This window comes from Salvia hispanica, chromosome 3, assembly GCF_023119035.1.
Source record: "Salvia hispanica cultivar TCC Black 2014 chromosome 3, UniMelb_Shisp_WGS_1.0, whole genome shotgun sequence".
Classification (NCBI taxonomy): domain Eukaryota; kingdom Viridiplantae; phylum Streptophyta; class Magnoliopsida; order Lamiales; family Lamiaceae; genus Salvia; species Salvia hispanica.
In genome coordinates, this window is record NC_062967.1 from 11,925,339 (window position 1) to 11,941,620 (window position 16,282).

The following is a 16,282-nucleotide window of genomic DNA, read 5'->3' on the forward strand; positions in this document are numbered from 1 at the left end:
GGCATCATCTATCGTTCTTGCTTCATTCAAATTGACTTGGCTTATTAAAGGAAAAGGCTTCTAAGTTGAAATACCTCCTATTTTCAATTACTTTCACTAAGGAGATCATGCCGTATTATATTCACTGGCTCATGCGACACAAACAAAAACTAGACCTAAAGACTCTTATCATGCTGACAATTACTCCTCTCCCCCTCCCACTTCACTCAAGCTTGTCCCCAAGCCATCGTTGTGAAGGGGGGAAACAAAGAGATCAATGCAACATACAACAACAGTTTATGAAAATAAAAACTTCTCACACTTAGACCGAACAACGGGCTAAGTGGGAGAAGACACAACAAAACAGAAAACATAAACTTCTCACACTTAGACCAAGCATTGGGCTAAGTGGGAGAAAACAAAAAAACAGATAGCAATTAGCAAATAGAAAACAAAAACAAAGACAGATAACTGAAAGCAAAAATAAAAAGTTACTTGGTCATGGGGGTGATTCACTTCTGGGGCTGGCTCCCTCGAGAGCCAGACTGGGTGGGATTCCGGGTCGGGTCATCTTCACTTTCTTTTTCGCCGGCTGCTTCGGTTCCTCTTCTTCCTGTTCTGGCTGGTCGGATACTGGCTTCTTAATCAGAGACTTTGATTTCATAGGGATTGACACTTGCTTGGGGACGGGTGGGGAGACCATCTGCTTGAGCGGTTGCGGTGGTCGCTGGACGGAGGGGCTGCTCTGGACGGGTTGCTTGACCTCACTGCTGGACCCAGGAGTTACCTTCGACTGGGTCAAGGGGAGTGTCTTCTGCAACCATTTCATCATCTTCATTACAAGGTCCACCGCCTCCGTCATGCGCTCGTTTTGCTTAGCGGACTTCACCGCCAAATCTGCAATATTGCCCCGCGGGGTCTTCACCTCCTCCCGGCTCCCGTTCAATTCTTTTCTTATCCCCCCAAGTTCCTTCACCATTTCCTTCCTCATTACCTGCATTTCTTTTCTCACATCCTGAACATCCTTCCGCAGCTCTTCAACTTCTTCACTCGGCATGGCCTCCGCAACCTCCTCTGTCTCCGCCTTCACCTTTTCTCCTACCGTGTAGAAGAAGGTTTGTTTTCCGTGCGCTTGAAGCAACCCCTTATTGAAAAAGTATTCAACACTGAAAACCTCAGGGGGCTCGCACATTACGACTAAAGGTGCGGCTTTGGCTATCTTCATTTCAACGTTCCGCTGGAGGTAGGCGCCTAGGAGGTGGCAGGTATACATATGTCGAGCAGGGTTGCTGGTCATTTGATGACATGCTTGAGCCAGCCAATAACCCAGATGTAACTTAACGCCCTTTGCCATGCACCAAGTGAAATAAAGGTCGGTAGTTGTAAGAGCTGAATTAGCATTTCCCATTAAGTTGTAGCTGATAAACGTCTGAGCAAAACGGAGGATTCTGTCCTCGATGTGAGAAGCCTTGGAGTAGCTTGACTTGAATGTCCCTGCCTTGGAGTGAGTGATTAGTTCCCATGCTGCTTGTACTCTGAATCCCGGCGTATTCTTTGGCACACCGATCATCCTCTCGTTCCATATTCCTTCATCATCCTCAGCCTTGGTGAACAACCCCATCCTCAAGGACCATTCCCGGATGCTCATCTCGTGTTCCTCATTAAAGAGCCTGAAAGTTACGGAGTCCGCATCAAGGTCAGAGGTGTTCTTCAGTCAGAATGTGGAGAAGAACTCCCGTGCTATGTCCACCGGTACTTTCTCCTGGCTGTGCTTTAGCAACCACTCGAACCCTATTGAATAGATACATGCGCAGAAATCTTCATCGCATGCGATCATCCGAAGTTCCTTGGAGCTGTACTGCTTCCCAGACTTAGCCATTTTCCCTGCACTGTATCGTTCCTTGTACACTGTGGCCCGTTTCTGATCGTCGAACTGCCTCATCGACTCTAGCAGTTCCTTAGTCAGCCAAATCTCTGGTCTTCCCGGGGACAAATTCCTCTTCAGATTCCCCAAGTTCAGAGTCGGACTCATGGGTAGGCTTGTCTTGTTCCTCGGCAAAGGGATCTTTGGTCACTGGGGAAAGGGTCTCCTCAACCTCCTGGACGGAGGGAGATTTCCTTGACTGTGTAGACGTGGTCGCCGCTGCCTTTCCTTTTCTCGCTCTCTCCTTGACCAGACGATGTTCTCTGCCTCTTCAGCATCTGTCCCACGGGCGGGAAATTCCTTCTCCGCAGGAACTAAGTCATCAACTTCGTCGAGCGAGACTCCTCCTGGCTCGTCTCCTCTCTGTCCTCTTGTCCTCTTCCTGGTCATCCACCGAGGTCCACGATCAAATTGAGCCCTTCCTCAATGGGCTCTAGTATTCCAGTAACATGTAGATCTGTTTCTTCCACAAATTTTTCCGGGGTTTCCCCCACATCATCCACCATCGGGGTTGCCCCCTCAATATAAACGGGGGTTTCCCCCGTGACATCACTTGGGGTTGCCCCCTCTTCCATGGGTTCAGGGGTCGCGCCCCTAAAATCCGTAGGGGTTTCATCCCCAGTCTCCATAAGGGTTTCCCCCTCAGCCATCGATTCTTGAACAGGGGTTTCCCCCTCAGCAACTTCTACCACAACAGGGGTTTCCCCCTCAACAGTACTTTCCACAACATGGGTTTCCGCCTCAACATCTTTCTTACCCTCAGAATTAGGGTTTTCGTCACCTTGTCGTTCGGTCTCCACCTCTGTTCCGCCGTTCGTCTGCCCACCATCCTCCGGCCGTTCATGCGTTGCCTCTTCTGCATCCGCCTCCCGTGAAGCGGTTTCTGTATGTTGAGATCCAGAGTCCGGCACCCCGGTTGAATCTTGAAGCTTTTCTTCCTGGTGAACTGCGGGTTGTGCCAATGAATCCGCTGGAATTGTCAGTGATGGTATGGCCGCCGCGGATGTCATTAGGCTAGCGGAGAACAGAGCGTATACTTCCTTCGCTTTCTCAACGCTTCCCAATTTTTGTGTCAATTCTGCTAACAGAACTGCATCATACACCGTTGGCTGCGAATTTCCGGTGGCCTGGGTTGAATCCATTTCTGTAGATCTGAAATAAAAAGGAAACTTGGTCGAATTTGGTTAGGGTTTGTGTTCTAGAGAGAGAACGAAAGGAGAGAGAAGGGAGAGGAAATGCAGTTTTCGTCGACTTAGATTATTGGAGAGAGAAGTGACGGTTTGCCTTTTCTGATGAAAAGATGGTGCGGTTGCAGGCGTGATGTAAGCAACCGTACACCTCCCATAAATATCGGCCAAATTTTTGAAATTCAAATTATCTTCATCCCTCCTCGACCAGGCTCTTCTTGACTTCTTCCTCCAGGCTTCCCTTCCCTAGCTGATTTCCCTGACCGTGACCCTACACTTAAAAAAAAATGAAGACGCCAGACTCCTAGGTCAAGGTTAGAGAATACAAAATTGGTTATCACTTTGAGTCTGGTACTTCGAAAATATTTTTGGGAGATTTAAATTGTTTATACTATATTCCTTTTGAGTATCCCCGAGATTCCTTGGTTCAGTACATATTTTCAAAAATGTCAACCAATTTACCTGACTCAGGAATTCATCGAGAATACCTCCTAGTCTGTCTAGGCGATAGTAGAGAGTGCGCGTAGTGGAACTTCCTCCACTACACACAGCTCAGAATTATCCCTATAGACTTTCACTCTATGACCATTAACAAGAAAAGGGACCGAGTTAGAGGCACTTCCTGCTCCGTTTGCGCGGAGGCCGACGATGGTATATGGACCGATCCACTTTGACTTCAGCTTCCCTGGCATCGGCTTGAGCCGGGATTGGAAAAGGAGCACCTTCTGTCCCACATGGAGTTCCTTGACCCGGAGATTTTTGTCATGCCATAACTTCGTCCTTTCCTTGTACCACATGGCAGACTCATACGACTCCAGCCTCAGCTCTTCCAGTTCTTGTAACTGTAATTTCCTTTCTTCTTCACAAGCTGAAGGCTTCATGTTCAACTCTTTTACTGCCCAGTACGCCTTGTGCTCGATACTCACGGGTAAGTGGCACATCTTGCCAAACACAAGCCTATAAGGCGACATCCCAATAGGCGTCTTAAAAGCAGTTCTATAGACCCACAATGCGTCACCGAGCCTCTTGCTCCAGTCCTTCCTTGACGGATTAACTGTCTTCTCTAATATTGCCTTGATTTCGCGGTTAGAAATTTCCGCTTGGCCATTAGACTGAGGGTGGTACGGGGTAGATACTCTATGGTGAACATTGTATTTCTTCATCAGAGCCTCGATAGTGCGATTACAGAAATTTGTTCCTTGATCTGAGACGATGGCTCTAGGGACTCCATATCTGTTGAAAATATTAGCCTTCAGAAATTTTGCCACCTCCTTCGATTCACATGTTATGGTGGCCTTAGACACATAGTCTACCGCGACCAATATATATGTGTTCCCATAGGATGATGGGAATGGTCCCATGAAGTCTATCCCCCATACATCAAAAATTTCGCACACAATCACCGGAACCTGAGCCATCTCGTCCCTCCTTGAAATTCCCCCTGTCTGTTGGCATCTCTCGCAACACTGGCAAAATTCAAAGGCATCTTTATTGAGTGTCGGCCAGTCAATACTTTCTTTGCTGTCTTCCTAGGTCCAAAATGACCTCCGCATGCCAAAGTGTGGAAATGAATTAACACATCTATTTGTTCTCATTCGGGAATGCAGCGTCTAATCACTTGATCTGAACACATCTTCCATAGGTAAGGATCATCCCAAAAGTAATATTTGGCTTCGCTTTTAATTTTCATATTCTGGGGCCGGAAAACTTCGTCCGAGCTGGGAACTTCTCCCGTGACCAAGTAGTTAGCTAAGTCAGCAAACCATGGCTCTGCGTTAAGCGTGCGCTTCCCTTTATCAGCCTCTCCTAGACCGGTTAAAGCCAAAACTGCTTCCCAGCTAATTGGTCTAGGAAATTTCCCCAGAAAATACAAATGTTCTTCAGGGAAAGCATCGGGTATGGCCTCTTCTATTTCCCCTTGATATATTCTACTCAAGTGATCGGCTACTCTATTCTCCGTTCCTCTTTTGTCTCTCACTTCCCAATCAAACTCTTGCAAGAGCAACACCCAACGGATTAACCTCGGCTTAGGCTCTTTCTTAGCCAGTAAGTACTTTATTGCTGCGTGATCTGTGAAGACTATAACCCTCAACCCAAGAAGGTAGGGTCGGAATTTTTCAAACGAGTATACGACAGCCAACATTTCCTTCTCCGTGGTGTCATAATTCTTCTGAGCCTGATTCAGAGTCTTAGAAGCATAGAAGATCACATAACTTTTTCCGTCAATCTTCTGTCCCAGGACAGCTACCACAGCAAAATCACTCGCGTCGCACATTATCTCAAAAGGGTGATTCCAGTCTGGCGCCCTGATAATTAGTGTTGACACGAGTCTGTCTTTGAGCAACTGAAATGCCTTCTTGCACCCTTCGTCAAAGACGAATTCCACCTCGTTGTGCAACAAATGAGTGAGTGGTTGCGCGATTTTCGCGAAATCCTTGATAAACCTCCTATAAAAACCTGCGTGACCTAGGAAGCCTCTAACCTCTTTTTGGTTCGTGGGGTATGGTAACTTTGATATCACATCTACCTTTGCTTTGTCTACTTGTATTCCTCTCTCAGAAACCACGTGACCCAGGACAATGCCTTCCGTCACCATGAAGTGGCATTTTTCGAAATTCAACACTAAATGCTTCTCTTGGCATCTTTTCAACACTAGATCAAGGCTGGCCAAACAAGTATCGAATGAGTTCCCGTATACGGTAAAATCGTCCATGAATATCTCAATGCATACTTCTAGCAGATCCGAAAAAATACTCATCATACACCGCTGGAACGTTCCTGGTGCATTACACAACCCAAACGGCATTCTTCGGTATGCATACGTACCAAAGGGGCATGTGAACGTGGTTTTCCCTTGGTCCTCTGGGTTAACGTAGATCTAGAAGTAGCCACTGTATCCATCAAGGAAACAAAAATACTGTTTGCCAACCAATCTTTCTAACATCTGATCAATGAAAGGTAGAGGGAAGTGATCCTTCTTTGTGGCCTCATTCAGCTTCCTGTAGTCGATGCACATCCTCCACCCCGTTACCAGCCTAGTGGGTACCAATTCGTTCTTATCATTCTTGACAACCTGTATTCCAGACTTTTTGGGCACCATATGGACAGGACTGACCCACTCGCTGTCCGGAATGGAGTAGATGATCCCTAGAGCAAGCAATTTTAACACCTCCTTCAGAACTTCCTCTCGCATGTTTGGATTTAGTTTCCGTTGTGCATCTCGATGAGCCTTTGCACCTTCCTCTAGACGGATGTGGTGCATACAGAGATCAGGGCTGATTCCTACTAAATTCGAGAGGGTCCACCCTATTGCTTTCTTGTTTCGCTTGATTACTTCCAACAATTCCTCCTCCTGGTCCTTGGTCAAGTTACTGTTGACTATTACTAGAAATGTCTCATTCACCTCCAAGTAAGCATACTTGAGGCCTGGTGGAAGTGTCTTCAGTTCCTTCTTTGTTGCATTCGTCTCCTGGGGCAAGGGATTTTTTTCTGCAATATCCGGTAATGCCTCCTTCCCAGACCCAGGAGAATTCTCCAGACTAGCCACGTGAGCCGATCCCCTTGATCTAGCTGACTCAAGGATTTCTGCAAAACTCCATGATGGCCTCTGTGAGTTCCTCATCTGTCAACTCCGTTGTGTTCATTGCTGCACACCACCCTACAACTTCTCTGTCAATTAAATGGCTCAACTCCGAGTTGTCAATTTGTTCCTGTATCAATTCCGTCTCAAGATATTCTTGGACCAGGGGGTTAATAACATCAATAGCATACAGATTCTCAACATCTAATGGCCTTTTCATCCCCTCATCTATGCTAAATGTATATTTTTCCCCATTATAATCTAAACAAATTGTTCCATCGAAGACATCGATAATGGTCTTAGCAGTACGCAAAAATGGTCTCCCTAAAAGTACGCCACTAAACTCAGCAGACTCATTATCATTCATTTTGATCACATGGAAATCAGCAGGATATAGAAAATCATGCACTTTAACTATGACATTTTCCAGCACACCTTCAGGACAAATTCAAGTTCTATCTGCTAACTGGATTACCACTTTGATAGCGACCATCCTTACTCTTGTCAATTTCTTGTAGATCGAAAGCGGTAAAACATTGATAAACGCCCCTAGATCACACATAGCATGCTCTACCTTGATGTCCCCTAGAGAAATGGGTAATGTGAACATACCTAGGTCTGTGCATTTCGAGGGCATCCTTCTCTTTTGTATCACAGCAGACACATTTTCCCCGATCACAATCTTCCCGTTTGGTTTGGTCTTCCCTGCAATGAATTCCTTGATGAACTTGCTAAAGGCAGGCATTTTCAGGGCTTGCAAGAATGGCAGGTTGATTTCCAAATTTGCTAAAAATCTCCATGAGATCCTCTGTATTATCCTTCTTTTTCTTTGCTTCCCCTCGGTATGGAAATGGTTTTGCTCGCTTTACTGCATTCGTGGAAGTCCCGGCCTGGGTTTCACCAACTTCCCTGCTTCCTTCCTTGCTCACTACCTCAGGTTCTGGATCTAGAAAAAATTGGTCACTTGGTCGAGGCAGAGATCCCCCTAAATCTCCCTTCCGGAGGTCTTCCTGAACAAGGACTTCTCTGGGTCTAGGGCTATCCCCTTGAAACACTTGACCTTCCTTCCCTTTATTCGCTTGTATGGGTACCTCCTCGTCAGTCTCTAGGGTCGATCCTTCATAGCCCCGCCCGGATCTCAAGGTGATTTGACTAATGTTTGCTCGGTCCGGTGGTTTGACCGTGGCAGGAAGTTTCCCTTCATTTCCCCGCATCTCATTCAAAGAAACTGCGATCTGGGACAATTGCTTCGCCATCATGTCCATGGCGGCTTTATGTTCCGACTGAGCGTCTTGCAATTTGTGCACCACGTCGTTGTTGGAATGCAAGTTGTTCTGCATGAACTGCTGTGAATTCACTAGGTCGTGGATAGAGATGTCAAGTGGGTCGGGCCTGGTATGGCCCGCCAGTATTTGAGCCCAGGCCGGCCCAGGCCCATGTTTGCGTCGGGCCAGGCCGGGCCTGGGTTTTGAAATACAGAATGAGCCCAGCCCAAGCCCGGGCCCAGTTAGTAAGTGGGCCGGGCTGGGCTGGGCTGGGCCAAGCTCAAATGTTAATTGGACTAATTAAAAATTAATTGGTCAGAAGGTTTCGAACCCAAGTGCTAATGGTTCCCAATCAGCTACACTAACCAACTGAGTAAAGATTGAAATGTATCATTGTGCATGCATATATTTAATATAGTAACACCTCAAAATGATGGGGGTTAGTGTAGTACTAATGATGTAAAAAATACATATTACCACAAAATAAGGAATCAAGATTTTGAGCATGAAGTTTTATATATTCCCACAAAGTTTGGGTATTATATTTATAGATTATACACGCATAAATGTTATATATAATCCCCAAATTTAGGAATCATAATAGTATAATTATGAAACTATTTTTAATGGAGATAAATCTATAAAAAAACCTACTCCCTATGATTATGCAAATTAAATGTAATTATGAAAATAAATTTGTTATAAATTTTGGTTTAGGTTGAGTGATTGAATTAATTGATTATTTTTGCATAATTTTATTAATAAAATCTATTATTATCATAAAAACATACAAATACATATATACATCCAATCAATCTTCATACTCATATACATATATTATATACATATAAATAACTAATCAATCACTATATTTATGGAATTATATTTGATAGAGATAAATGATTGACAACCGATCTCTATAATTAAGCAAATCAAAATTATTATAACACAAACAATTATAGGATCCACTATTTTTTTTAAAAGTCAATAACTAATCTATGTAATTATAGGAAACAAATGTGCAAATATAATACTCCATAATCATGCATCTAATAAATTAACTAGGAGATATGATTATTCGATATATTATTATATATGAATAATATTCAAACTTCACCCATATGCATAATACATATGAACAAGTAAGAAATATGCACAAATAACTTGAAAGAACTAATGTACCTAATAGTATAAAACTAAGTTCATAATTACATTCTGCCGGGCCTGGGCTGGTCCTGGGCTGGGTCGGGCTTTGAGTGGGCCTGAGCCTGGGCCGGGCCTGGGTTTGTAAAAAGGCCCAATTGGAGCCCGATTAATCTACTAAGCCCAGCCCAAGCCCGCACCATTTCATTGGTGGGTCGGCCCGGCCCACTTGACATCTCTAGTCGTGGACCATGTCATCCAAACTCCTTTGTGGCCTGGAGTTGAATTGATTAAAATTCGATCCTTGACCTTGGTTCTGCCGATAGTTCCCTTGATTTCCTTGGTGGTTATTGTACTGGTTGCTAGACCCTTGATTCCCTTGGTGATTCGGTTGGGAATTCTCGATAGTTCCCCTGGTTATTTCTCTGGTGAGGTGGCACATAAGAGCTCCGTGGGTTGTTCTGATTCCTATTTCCCCAATTAGTATGGTCTTGATTCCTGTACCCCAGTTGCAATTGCCCCTCTTGACTTTTTCCTGACTAGTTGGACTGCTCTCTCCGGAGGGTGTGCATAATTCGTGAGCTGCAGTGGGGGTGGCTGACTTTGATCATTGTCAGTCCATCTAAAATTGGGGTGAGTCCTCCATGGGGCATCCCTCTGTCTTCCTTGGTTCCAACTTCCATCCGGATTCCAGCTCCCCATCGAATTTGCTTGAGCTTGGCATTCCCCTTCACAGGGCTGACCGTAATAAGGTTGAAGTTGCCTTTCCTCTGGACCAAGGGGTTTCTCATTTTCCGGTGGAGCATGAGGGTTGTATTTCTCAATTGCATTCAACAGTGCTTTCTCCAATTTATCTATCATGTCTTCCACCTTCTTGTCATCTTGTTCCGTTACTGCATTGGCTGACCCCCTCCTCAATATGCTTCGTCGGGTTATCATAGGCCTTCTTCGCCTCGATCAGCCTTCCCAAAGTTTCTCTGGCTTCACTTGCTTTATTCTTGGTAAAATTTCCCCCGCTCGATGAATTAATCAAGTCCTTTGACTCAGGGTTTGCTCCTTCGTAAAACAGATAGTAAGTCTCCGCTTCAATCATCCTATGATTCGGACAAGCATCCAACAGTCCCTTAAACCGGGACCAATAAGAGCTCAGAGACTCACCATATTCTTGCTTGCACTCCTGAATCTCCTTCTTCAAGGCATTCGTCTTGTTGGAAGGGAAAAAATAATCCAAAAACTCCAGCTTGAAATCCTTCCATGTGTTAATCGAGTCTGGTGGGAGCCTCAGCAGCCAAGTATTAGCCTCCCCTTTGAGGGCAAACGGAACTGCACGTAAACGGTAGTCCTCCTCAGTCGCCTCGTTGGGGCGCTTTTGAATGCTACACAGCTTACTAAACTCGTTCAAGAATTCGTAAGGACATTCGTTCCTTCGTCCAGAGAATGTGGGCAAAACTCCGAGCACATTTGTCTTGATATCAATAGACCTCCGGCGCGGGTTTGAGACTATAGCATGGGCGGGTTCACCGTCGAGATGTGCGGTGAGTGACCCTATCTCCGGATCGGGATCTACTAAATGAGCCATATTTGGGTCTTCCTCCTCCTCGGTCTCGGAATGCTCTGTTTCTGTTGACGACTTCGGGTCTTCTTCTCCTGACGAATTCCACTCCTTCTCACTTTCTGATTCGAACGGAAATGGGTCCACCGTCCTTAAACCTGACCCGATGGTGATAGTGGACGTAGACTCTTTGACTTGCCACTTGTATCGGCCGCTCCCTGACCCAGATGAACTAGCCCAACTTCCAGAATGGAAGCCCGTGTTCATAAACTGTCAAGAAAAACAAAATAAAAGAAATTAAACTATTTCCACCAAAACCTCAAACGCAATAACAATAAATGTCATCCATCCCCGGCAACGGCGGCATTTGAAGCTTTTTTTTTTAAAATCGGTTTTGTTTAGACTGTGTGCACAGTAAGGAATAACAAGTCTCCTAGGTCCAGTGAATCCACTAGATCACAAGGTCTAGGAACTCACGGATCGTTGGAAGATCTCGGTCGTCGGACACACAGAATACCACTTCAAAAAACCCTCAACCACGTATACTAAAATTTAGCACAGGGAAGTAGGGATCGATCCCACAGAGATGAATGCGTAATGAATATGCTTATGGATTTGGGAACTATTTTTGTATTGGCTGCTGCCACGCATTTTTGGTTTGAGGAAGCTAAACTAAATTTGGAATTGAAATCTGCTACGCTAACAGTTAGATCTAGGCAAAACGGAAATCATGCATGTAAACTGGAAACTGAGACAATCACTAGATCTAAGAAACTATTCTAAATTACCTAGACCTAGAAAATAAACTAACGGTGGGGACCATGGCTGAAAAAGCAGAGTACGGACGAAAAAGCTGGAAAACAACTAACAAAAGTACTAACTAACAGCGACATCATCTTCTTCAAATCAAATTTCATAAAAACTCAGTAGAAACAGGTATGAAACGTAATCGGAAAACAAAGCAGACTGGATTTAAGCAATTTAACGAAGAACAATTAAAAACTAAACAGATCTACGGCTACTAGACGGAGTAAATTGCAAAAAGATGCGAAAGAGTCTGAAATCCATGCACAACTTGAATCCCCTGTTCAGATCCAACCTCGGATGCTAAATCCACTCCGGATCCAAGCATCCGACACAAACCCGGCCAAAAACATACCCATAACTACAGAATCGCCAAACAACCTCCGATCATCAACAACAACACAAATCCACAGCCGAATTCCCCAGATCAAGCACATAATTGACCAAAACAGAGATTGACATGCAACTGCCGAAATAAAACTTCAAACAAAACAGAATCAACGTAGATCAACACAAGATAAACACCATCATGACAGAAACTAAATGCATAGATAAATCGGTAAGTAGCCACAACCAAATCGACTTCCAAAACGTGAAGTTCGAACGAAATAAAGTGCAAAAAAAAACAGAATGTAAGTAGATTGTTTCTTCGCCCTTCGCAAGGACGGTGTTACGACTGACTTTCTCGGAAGAAGAACCCCTTAGAACCCTAAACTACCCCAGAACTCCCATTTCCCAAGTGTGTGTTTTAGTGTGTGAGCTAAGAGCGAAAAATCGTATATACGGCGTGTGATGCATGCTTCTTTATTTATAGGCGTTGAAGTGGGCCCAACGAGGTATAGATAGTCTTTGTTGCCCTCAGCTATTGACTTCCTTCTTCTAGCCACTCTTTTCCCTTCAGTTCTGCTCACTTTCCTTCATTTCCTTCGCTAGTCCGTTTCCTCCGGCTTTTCCTGGATCTAGCGATTTCTGTCACACACCTGGCTTAAAAACTGTGTTAGACCCAGTAAAATATAGTGCTTTTCACCACATAACCGATGCATGAAATTAGCCTTATCAGGGACGGAGGGAGTACTAGACTCGGGAAATGTAAATGATCTACTATAACAGCTAGACCTAGGAAGAGGAAAACATAACGAAGGCATGCATGACGAAAACAGAGATGTAAACAAATCAACACTTTGGCTACAACATTTACTAGACCTAGTGAACAACTTTCCTAAAATGCCTAGACAGATGAAGAACAGATCGTGGGGACCATTTCCTAAAATAGCAAAGGTACGAATGAAAAGCTGCAAATAACTAACTATGAATTTAACTAACAACTAGCTTCATCTTCACCAACGATTCATGATCACAAATGCAGAATAACAGAGTAAACATCAAATCGGAATAGAGCATGTCAAATTGCATGATCGGATTACGATTAACTAAGAAAATAGAACAGATCTACTACCGCTAGACGAGTGAAACTCTCGATATTTTTAGCTACGTGCACAATATGGAATATCAAGCTTCCTGGGTCCAGAGAATCCACTAGATCACAAGGTCTAGGAACTCGCGGAACGCTGAAAGATCTCTGTCGTTGGACACACAGTATATCATTTCAAAACCCTCAACCCGCGTATACTTGAATTAGTGCTGGGGTTTGGTGCCCCTTGCACAGCCAGGAAGACTTGTACAAAACAAATAAATCAGATACGGATCTATTTGACCGATTATGGGATCAATCAATTCACATGTTAAATAAATAATTGCATGCTAGAACGCAAATAATTCATGCTCAAAGAAAATAAATCCTAAAACATGAATTCTACGGTTTAGAGCTACCGATTTGATTCTCCAAAGAATCGTCGATTGCTCGCGCCTTCTCCACGATGATGATCTTCGAATACTAGACCACAAATCTTCTCTCTGGTTCCCGAACTGTATCTCGATATCAGGGTGGGCTGATCTTATCAAAATACTAGGACTTGAATAAAGAAGACAAAGAAATCCTTTTGGGAAAAGGAGTAGAAATCGAAATCTCCTTCAGCTGGGGGCTGAAAATTTTCGAAAATTTAAAGTATGAAAATTGTGATCATTCTGTCTCCTTTATTCTCCTATTTATATTAAGTTCCTTTTGGGCCCAGACAGGGATCTATGGAAGGTTTTGGATATGAGCTCACCCAATTAGCTTTTTACTAATTAAATTGAACCCACAATTTAATACAAACTTATATTTGAATATTACGAGCAGCCACTACAGAAGTAATATTGAACTCTCCCCATCCAAATCCGAAATTACAAGTAATCCGGGTTTCCACTTTGTTTATTATTTATTTCCCGCGCTTAAGATATAAATGCCCATTAATTAATTAATTTCTGCTATGGACTTAATTAATTAATATCTTGTTAATTCCAAGAGTGGACTTAGCAAGAAACATTTATTTATTATTCATAGAGTAATAAAACTCCAACTGGCCAGTTTTCCGAATAATAAAACCTTGTTCAAGCTTCTCTTGAGGACATTATCAAACGAGACTCACCTCGTGCACGTTTCAACATAATAGCAATCCAAGCACCGCTAGATATTAATCACCACTACCCAATATATCGGGATTATTGGGTTGCGAAAAACCCGCACCATTTGATAAGTCAAAGTAGTGCATAATCAATACCGTATGCTCAATGCTAACATATGTAGATTAAGAAATAACATTTTATCAAGACCTAGTCTTTCAGTAGATAGCATAAAGACACGTCTTGCTGTTAGATCCGTTCAGTGCTATACCACACCAATGTCAAATTATTTCAGTAAGGCTTAGAAATATGCGGACTGACATTGCAACCTTTCACGATAGGTAGCCAAAGCCTATCTAGGTTGTGAAATTCTTCTTTTTCTTTTGCAAAGCATTGCATAGATCTGACCGTGTTACCTTAAAGTGGACGACGCCCACAACCGGTCTACTAAGCAAAAGACTTAGACTTTGTTTACTTCTTATGCATTTAAATGTTTGTAAAACATCTTATAAATGCACAAGCAAACACAATGTAATAATAATAGTGATTCTATTCGTGCGAGACTGCTCGAATAATACTGAATCGGGTTAAATAACCAATTCTAATCCTAACTACCTACAAAACGCAAAGCATCATCGGAATTTAACTGAAACATGATGAAAACAGAACAATGCTCAACGGCGACCAACAGATCGGACGTCAGAAAAATGCCGAGAAATAAGAAAAAACTCAGATCTCTATCTCCTAGATGAAGTAAAACAGAAACGAAAACAGAAATTCAAAATCCATGCAAAATTCAATTCCCCTGTTCAGATCCACACTTCGGATGCTAGATCTACTCCGTATCCAAGCATCCGAGACAAACTCCAGTCGATCATCTCCATAACTACATATTCACCAAATTCTCCACAGATCAACAACAACAACCACAGATCAACTCATATTCCCCAGATCAAGTACGCAAAGCATCCAACAAATTGAATAACAATCAAACCTCCGGAACAAACTCCTCAAAAACAGAATTAACATAAATCAACACAGAATCAACACCATCATAACATGAAATAAAATTCATAGATAAACAGCAAGTAGCAAAACGAACAAATCGACTTCGAAGCGGTGAAGTTCGACAGAAATCAAAACATAAACGCTGAAAAGTAAATGATTGTATCTTCGCCCTCCTTGAGGACGGTGTTGCACAGATTTTCCTGAAGATTCGACCACTATTCTACCCCAAAATTCTCATTTCCCAAGTGTGTGTGTGTGTGAGCTGAGAGCTATCGTCTATATCTTGTGTGTTGCATGCTCCTCCTTATATAGGCGTGAAAGTGGGTCCAGCAGAGGCTTTTTGTGTGAATTGTCTTCTTTGCCCTCAGCTTCGGACTCCCCTCGTCTAGCCATTTTCTTCCTCGATTCTGATCATTTTTCGTCTTCTTCCTTCGCTAGTCCACTTCCTTCAATTCTTCCTAGACCTGGCGAATTTCCTTCACACACCTGGCTTAAACAATGTGTTAGACCCAGTAAATGGTGACTTTTCATCATATAACCGATGCATGAAATTAGCCTTATCAACGAGGTAAATGAGAAAACAATTATTAAACTTCAAAACCCATGCAGAATTTAACAGATCTAAACACCGGACGCTTCATCCGCTCCGGATCCAAGCCATCCACAACAAACCACAACACTTCTCATCTCCGATCACTCCGATCCAGCCAAAATTCAACCAATCAACTACAATTCCAGCACAATCCAACTCAAACAACACCGATCAAGTGCGAAAAGCATCCAAAGTAAAGCAACAATTAACGCAAACATAATACGAAAACGTAACATAAACTTCCATAGCTAAACGATTACGAATTCAACAACGATTCAACAAAACAAAGCCGAGCTTCGAACAACGAAGACTCGGGGAATTCCAAAGCAGAAATTAAAACTGAAAGCTATAAATTTGTTTCTTCGCCTCACGTAGAGACGGTGGTACACAACGATGATCAAACTACGAACCCAACCCCTTGAATTTGGTAACCCCTAAGTGTGTGTGTAGAAGTGTGAAAGTGAGCTGAGAGCATAAACGAGAGATGGTGATGATGATGTGTTGCGTGCTCTTATTTATAGGCGTGGAGTTGATCTTCTAGAATCTTCTCTCGAATTTTCCTTTTTGCCCTCCGTCTAGAAATCTCCTCCGTCTGGTAACTTTTTTTCCTTCTTCTACTCACTTTCCCGCCAGATTCCTTCACCAGGTGATTTTCTCCCTTCCTTCCTGGATCTGGCTGCTTCTTCTACACACCTGACTTAAAAGTTGTGTTAGACCCAGGAAACTGCTGAATTTAACCTCATAAC